The sequence below is a fragment of the Myotis davidii genome, unplaced genomic scaffold, assembly GCF_000327345.1.
Source record: "Myotis davidii unplaced genomic scaffold, ASM32734v1 scaffold663, whole genome shotgun sequence".
NCBI lineage: Eukaryota > Metazoa > Chordata > Mammalia > Chiroptera > Vespertilionidae > Myotis > Myotis davidii.
The window spans coordinates 7,521,064-7,529,304 of record NW_006295816.1 but is presented as its reverse complement, the minus strand read 5'-3'; the positions used below and the strand labels follow the sequence as shown (position 1 = coordinate 7,529,304).

General features: G+C 43.3%; 1 protein-coding gene across 6 annotated transcripts in view; it reads left to right on the top strand.

Moving 5' to 3' along the window:
- The first annotated feature begins 372 nt into the window (after positions 1-372).
- Positions 373-8,241, top strand: part of MOBP (myelin-associated oligodendrocyte basic protein) — a 29,413-nt gene continuing 21,544 nt past the window's right edge. For 4 of the 6 annotated variants that reach the window (XM_006770538.2, XM_006770542.2, XM_006770541.2 and 1 more), the window contains exons 1-2: positions 373-577; positions 4,177-4,265. The gene's annotated coding sequence lies outside the window, so the exon portion shown is untranslated. The remainder of the gene's footprint in view (positions 578-4,176; positions 4,266-8,241) is intronic. The other 2 variants (XM_006770543.2, XM_006770539.2) reach the window with 2 other exon arrangements.

Genomic DNA, 8,241 nt, shown 5'->3' with positions numbered 1-8,241 from the left:
GGTGGGAGCTGGGATGATTGCTGTGGTGGTGCCACGTTGGCAGAAGCATGTGTGGTTTGGTGGAGTGAGTTGGTGTGTGGTTTGATTTGGGGAAGTGAGTATGGAGAGAGCCTTGGTGAGGGCGTTGGAATGGGGTGTTACGTGGGATGTGAGAGGTGGGAGACTGGGATAGGAGAGTGTGGGGCTGATGTGTAGATATGGTTTGTGACTGTGTGTATGTGTGTGTTTGTGTGTAATGTGGTTGTAACTTAGCTTTTGTTTAGATTTTCTTTTGCCCTTTGTTTTGTCTTTGTTTGGCCTTTGTGTTGTCTTTGTTTCACTCTTTGTTTAAACTTTCTTTGGCTTTTGTTTGCTCTGTCTTTAGCCTTTTGTTGAAACTTTGTGGGCCTTTTTGTAGTCTTTGTGTAGCTTTTGTTTTTAAGTGAATCTTGGCTGAGAACCCATCAAAAACACCTTGTGTAATGAAAAACCCGGATATATAATCCCTCCCTATATATTCCGCATGCATTGAGCAGCCTCATCCTCTCAGGCGCCTGGTACAGACGAGGAACCTGTTTCACACAACTGCTACTTGAAGGTAAGGGGATTCCGTTGGTTTTCATCTTCATGTTGTACTTGGTCTCCAGTGGCAAGTGCGCATTTGTGTATGGGCCGTTTCACTGTGTCCCTGGGGAAACCTGGAATAGCTGCCAGGAGTGGGAGGGCATAAAGGAGGGAGAACGCAAGCACAGAGGACACCAAGGCTATTCTGATGTGGGCAGAGGGCCCTCCTGGAATGTTCTGGCAAATGCCTGGAAATTGTCTGAGCCTGGGGAAGGGCTCTGGACCCTAACTCATTCCGGTCTAAAGCCCCCTGTTCCTGGAGCTAGACCAACAGCACTATTGGCTGCTTCTTTTTCTCTCCTTTTATGACTTATCATGATTTGAAATGAGTTTTCCTTATCTAGGATCAACGCTTTCCTTCATACAGCCGGGTTTATGTGTGTGTATGTGGGGGGGTGAATCGGGGTGGGGGGGTGGGTGGGAAGGGGATGGACAGCAAAGCCCCAATCTTGGAAGAACGTTGTTCCCTAGAAAACTTAAATGGAAAGACATCGTGCTTTGTCTTGAACAGAATTTCAGGAATCACAGAGAGGTTTCTCTCTTCTTTTTTTTTCAGTTTTGTGATTATAGAAAAAGGAAAGAAAAGATTATGTGTCAGGGAAATAAAGTTATGAACTTGGCTAAAATTCTAGGAAGAACATGGGGAAAACAATTTTTAATGCTACATGAATAAATCGGGGAGGCAGAAAACAGGCTATTGTCAGATGTGCAGCTATGCTATTTTATGTTTATTCCGAAGAGCAGGAGAATGCCTTGGTGAGTGGATTACAAAAATTACTTCATGTTTACAGAAAAATCACCAGCAGTGCAAAAATTCAGATTACTCAAATGCTGACAGGTTACTACATTTGCTTTATTATCCTTCCTTTCTCTGTATACACATATACATATTATTTTTTTCTGAGCCATTTGAAATTAAATGACAGATGTGATCAAAATAAAAAAATTAACATGGAGAAAATACTATTATCTACTCTGCAGACAACTAGATTTCACCAGTTATCCCAGAAATCAGTCCAGGATCATGCATCCCCTGTAGTGGCCATGTCCTTTCGTCTCCATTACTTTGGAACAGTACCCAAGACAGTCGTTCTCTTTCCTGCCTCGACTAGTTATTATTTGAGGAGTTGTTATCATTATTATTATTATTATTATCATTTTGATAATCCTCGCCTGAGGATTTTAGAGAGAGTGGAAGGGAGGTTAAGAGAGAGAAAGACATTGATATGAGAGAGACACATTGACTGGTTGTTTCCCACACGTACCCTGACTACCAGGGCTGGGGTCAAATTTGCAACCCACGTAGGTACCTTCCTTTGACCAGGAATCAAACCCGGACCCTCAGGTGGACCCCTGGGGTGCAAAGGCCAGTGCTCTACACTGGCCAGGGTAAGGAGTTATTTTGTTAAATGTCCCTCACTTGGGGTTTGGTCTGATGTTTTCTCATGATTAGGTCCAGGTTATGAAGTTTGGAAGGACTATGGTTGCATTATAGATCATGCATATCCAAATTCACACTTAAATCCGATTGTACAAATTTTTAAGGTGTTGTTTATCTAGTGGTTAGTAGGATTTTAAATGAGTACCTAAAATTACAAGAAAATGAAAAAAATTAAAAATCCAGGGCTTTTTTTCTGATAATTCCCAATATTCACCAAAGTGTGTAAGTGCTGTCCCTTACTTACAAACAGTAATTACAGTGATGTGTACATAAACTTGATAGGTGTATGGTGAGGTATTTAATCTAGATTCTTTGTGTGTGTTGGATTCATGTCTGCTACTCTGTGAGTATGAGTGTCATAAATGTGATCATTTCTTTCTAAGCAAAACCATCTGCTGAAAACAGATACAGTTCGATAAGAGCTGTCCTGACGAGCCGCTCCAGGCTCGCTGGCTGCCTTCACGTTGACAGGGTGTCTGGTAAACGGAACTTTCATTTGTTTGCTCGTAAGTGGGAAAGCTGTTTGGAGGTGGCTGGCAGTTTTATTATTCTTAAAATAGATTCTTTAGATACACACATATAAAGCACCCCCCCCCCAAAAAAAACTCTGATGTTATCATAAATCTGACTGAGGGGGCGTTGATTAATTTGTTATATGATCTCTGTAGTTAAGTGAATGTATTATGGCTTTCACAGGACTATTCCCTGGATTAGGTAGGTAAATATTTTTTTTCTAAATATGAAATTAGGTTAGAACTTTGGGATTCTGCACATGGTGCTATTTAATGTTGAGGAACCCAGCTTTTGAGAAAATGTAGCATTAGCTGTTATAATTGCCTTATCTGAGCTGTAAAAGTCATCCTGGAGTTGGAGAAAGTGTTTTCTACTTGAAGGATTATGTGTTCCTGTGGTGAGCCATCCTGGGGTGAAAAATAAGGGCCTCCTCACACTTAGTCAAAAAAATTGGGGTCAGGACATGGAAGGCTTCAAGGCCAGGAGAGTCTTGTGCTGGGAGTTGAGGTGCTTTCCACAGTCTGCAGACTGCCAACCTGAGGATTAGGTACCATCGCATGGACTCCAGGAGTGACGTCCTGCGTGGCTGTGAAGGCCTTCTGGATTCTGGTGCTTCTGTTACAATGCATTAGGTAAAACCTGGTGTTAGCTGTGGTCAAGGGACCAGTATATTTTAAAATGTACCTGGGATTTTGTTTTTGTTTAGGTTTGGTAAGGCCAGCAAATCAGATGACTGCCATTGAAAAGATAGTTTGTGACCCTGGCTGGTGTGGCTCCGGTGCACCGAAAGGTTGCTGGTTCTATGGTTTGGTTCCAGGTCAGGGCCCAGGTTGTGCACTTGATCCCTGGTAGGGAGTGTGCAGGAGGCAGCCAATAGATGTTTCACTCTCATACTGATGTTTCTCTAAACTCTCTCTCTCAAAAAAATTTCTTTTTAAATGAAAAGATAGTTTGTTACTCACAGTTCCCAAGAGGAGAGGGCATGCCAGACCATGGAGGGCTAGATGGGGAAGCACCAGAGTCCGCCAGGAGCCTGAAGGGGCTAGGAAGGCATGAGCAAGAGACTTTATTGTACCTTTGTACAGGTATGAATGAGCCAGGCAGGGTAAGCATGTTTAGGATGGGCAAGTTTAAATAAGTTCAGCGGGGGACTCTGGAGTGTAGAGTTGACCTGAGTCATCTGGTACTTGGCCCTGGGATGATTAGGATAGAGGAATTTTGGCTCAATCTGTGACAGTTTGCTAAAAAACAACAAACGGTAGTTGGTGTGCTTAGGCTCTGGAATGGTTGGTTTGCATATAAAAGGCACTCTGAACAGGGGAGTCCTTTGCTGTGTCTTAGAATTAATTAGCCTTGAGAGGGGCAGTCTCTCCAGGAACAGCAAGGCCCCAGATGCCAGAGCATCAAGATACAGGAAATAGAAGAATATAGTTCATCCCTAGTTAGAGTCCATGTGTGGCATGAATGGGCAGAGGGGAAAGAGCAGCGTTAGACTCTGGAGCAACAGCATTAAAAGTCAGGAATCGGATGCAGAATGTGAGAGTGAAGCTCTGTGCATAATGCACTCGAATTGACTACAACCTAAGTAACCAGAACACATTGTGCTGCTTCACTTTTAGGAAAAGAAAAAAAAAAGAAGAAGCAAATGATACCAAGACAAACTCATAACAGAGACCTACCCACCAGATGTGTACGGATGAAAATACAGGTACTAGTGAATCTCTTAACACTCTTTTGGACCTGATCTAGATTGCTAATAGTGATCACTAGTTCAGAAAGTTCAAGTAGAGTGCTCAGCAAAATACTGAGCGGTCCAATTTTTAATAAGAGTTAAACACTTTTAAAAACTATTCCAGGTGTTTCATAGTATTCTAGGTTTGGGGAGTAGAAATTTTGGGGGGAAAACCCTATGTCTTTTCATCAAGACACTATGACCTAAGCCACCATTTGTCTACCTTTGTCAAACTCATGTACTGTACACTCTGCCTCATCCATTCATTGGCACACTGTGGACCTTGCCAATACTTGAAACTACCTCCTCTGTAATTCCAGTAGTGCAAACATCTAGGGCAGGGGTGGGCAAATTTTTTGACTTGAGGGCCACAGTGGGTTCTTAAACTGGACCGGAGGGCTGGAACAAAAGCATGGATGGAGTGTTTGTATGAACTAATACAAATTCAAAGTAAACATCATTACATAAAAGGGCACGGTCTTTTTTTTTTTTTAGTTGTATTCATTTCAAACGGGCCGAATCCGGCCCGCGGGCTGTAGTTTGCCCACCGCTGATCTAGGGTCTTATTCATGACCTTCCTTTCTTTCAACTTACTGTGTTAGGCACACTACTAAACTGGGAAACCACTCACTTCCTAGCTTCCACGACTCTCTTCCCCTTCATTCTCAAACTCTGGCCCTCCACAAACCCCCTAACCCAATTTCTGTTTTAAACATTCCATGGCAACAATTCTTGCTAAAGTCACCAATTACTTTCATGTCTCTTAATCTAATGTACTCTTTTTAAAAAATATATATATTTTATTGATTTTTTACAGGGAGAAAGGAAGAGGGATAGAGAGTTAGAAACATTGATGAGAGAGAAACATCGATCAGCTGCTTCCTGCACACTCCCTACTGGGGATGTGCCCGCAACCAAGGTACATGCCCTTGACCAGAATCGAACCTGGGACCTTTGAGTCCACAGGCCAATGCTCTATCCACTGAGCCAAACCGGTTAGGCTAATGTACTCTTTATATCCTCATATCACGCCACCAGTGTCTCAGAATCTTTCTACGAAGTTGACTACTTCCTCTTTTGAAACACTCCTTCCCTTTGGCTCCCGTGCTCATATGTCCCAGTGTCCCTCCTTCCTCTCTGACTTTTCTCTTTATTCCTTGCCAATCACTCCTCATCCACCTAGCCTGTAAATGTGGGGGTGTCCTACGGCACAGTTATACCCTCTTCTCACCCAACATTCTGCCACCAAGGCAATTCCATCCATCAAGGCTTCATTGCCACCTACACTCTAACAACTCTCAGATTCTATCTCCCGCCCGGACGTCTCCTCTGCACTTTCCATTTGGCATCTCCATCTAGATGCCCCTCTAACGCCTCAACTCCATTGCATCCAAAACTGAACTCATGATTGTGGTTCTTCCTCCAAACCTCCAGCAGATGCTTCCACTGCCCACCTGGTCACTCAAACTATATACCTTGGAGTCCCCCTTGACTCCTCCTCTGGTTTTTTAATAGATGGATAATTTATAATATAATATAACATGTTATATTATTATATTATAAATATTATAAATATAAAGATGGAGGTATATAAACTACAAAGATAAGTGGCATTTTATCCAGCCGAGGAAGTTTACAAATGTAACTGCCATTGGATGACTCAGATAATGGCCTTGGACACAAAATAACGAAAGGGGTGGTCAGCAATCCAGTGCATATCTTAGCTTGTCTCTGGCCTGGTCTCTTCATCTCCCCGAGACTGATGCCCTTGGAGAACCCAAGGCAAAGTAATCAACCAGCCCAGCAGGTAATCCGGGTTCTTTCCCTTCGCCCCCTGCCCAGACTATAGGCCACACTGACCCTTAGGCTTTTCTATAAACAAATGCAAATCTGGACGATTGCTTGCCTCTCCTTTAATCAGGAAAAATTACGAGAGAGGATTTGTTTACTTACGTGGGAGTACATTCAAAATTCCATCATTTTCATAGAGAAGGAAAAACACAATTCTTATTTTTAAAATCACAAGCAGATTAAGAAAGACAAATGATTATAAAAACTAAGCACACATTGAAAAATAATATTGTCTATGGAGGGAGCACTTACGTTAAAACCTTAATTCTTAAAATAACCATGCTGAGAATCTAGCCAAAGCCACCTGAGTTCTACATAACACCCCAGAGGATTGCAAAGATACTCAATTCAAAGGGTGGAGGGCACAGCAGAGCCCTGGGGATTCAGACAGAAGCCCTTCTCTCAAAGAGATCAAGCTGGGATCCCAGACATGCAGCCACACTCTTCCAGTGGGACATGCCCACCAATGGAAGTATATGCAAAAGTCACAGAGACAGCCCCAAAGTGGGTGCATCCTTTAATGAGGTGAGACCTCAGCTGGGTTGTTGAGGATGAATAGACGTTCACCACACAAGCAGGATGTTTCTGACCTATAACAGAGGGGTGGTTGTGAGGGATAAAGGGGCAAGGTGGACAGGAGGCGTCCTGTGGGCCATATTCACTAAGAAGCAAGGACTTTGCTCTGTAACTGGGGAGAGCCTCTGAAATTTTCAAGTAGGGGAAATGACAAACAAGGACACAAATCATACCTTTGGTTCCATTTCCTGGACCCATTTGCCCCATCTGTAGAAAATTTTGGAATTATTTATTCACGTACCATTCTAGTGCAAATTCACATTCCATAAGGTAAAAAACAATGTATTGTATAATTTTAGATGTAACAAAAACAATGTCATTAAAATTGCATTCAGAAAAATTACTTCTTACATGTTTATCTGGCTTCACTATAATGAGCAAGGTTTCTATTCCTAAAAGATTTGCCAAATATATTGGCTGTGTGCGAAGGATACCCTCCTGGGGTCACACATATTCCCTTTCTAGAAAAGCCGAGTCAGGCAGTGTTTGTTCAGTCAGAACGGTCCTTTGCACAAGTCTGTGAGAGAGCTGACTGAGCAGTGTGGTCCTTGGACAGCTTTAATTTATCCTTGTTGCTGGAGCCAAAGAAAGCAGTGTTGTTTTGTCTCCAAGTAGGTTGTCAACCCCGAGACAATCAGGATCCTATTTTCACAGCCCCCGCAGGTCCTCAGATCAGTTTTGGGTTTTGACAAGACGCTGCTCTCTGGGGAAAAGCACCCTGATTCAGAATAAACACCTCTATGGCGTTTCCTTACCTGGAACTGGCTTCCAAACAATAATCTGTTCAACATTCATTGTACTAATTTGTAAACATTTTGGTTGCCAAGGATACAAATGGATACACGAGGACAAATGGATAAAGATATCCTTAGAGACAGCATGTGGTAGTTGCAAAGTTTACTTCCTAGATGTGTTTTTTTAAAAAATATATTTTATTGATTTTAGAGAGGAAAGGAGAGGGGGAGAGAGAAGCATCAATGATGAGAGAGAATCATTGATCGGCCGCCTCCCTCACGCCCCCCACTGGGGATCGAGCCAGCAACCCAGGCATGTGCCCTTGGCTGGAATCAAACCGGGACCCCTCAGTCCGCAGGCCAGCGCTCCATCCATTGAGCCAAACCAGCCAGGGCCTAGATGTGTTTTTGCTGCTGCGGACTGATCCACACGGCAGCCATTGTCTTTCACTGTGTACATCTGCACTTGGAGGAAAGCATTAGCTCCTGGCCTGAGAGAGTTAGCAAGGTGTTGGAAACTGTTACAGGTTCTGATGGAGGTGGTGGATGTAGAATGAATTTGCTTTGCGGTGATTGTGTTTTTCATAGCAGAGGAGTTGGGGCTGAGCAGCCTTCGGAAGGATGTGGTAGGTGGAGGAAACCTAGGCATGAGGGGAAACTTTTGAACCCCTAATTTTTATTCCAAAAACAGCTCCTGGTCAGAGCATCCGTGTGCACTCCCATTCTTCTGGCAGCCCAGGGCTTGCAGCCTGGATGGTTCACTGAACCCAGCTCCAGCCCAGTCCTCGTTA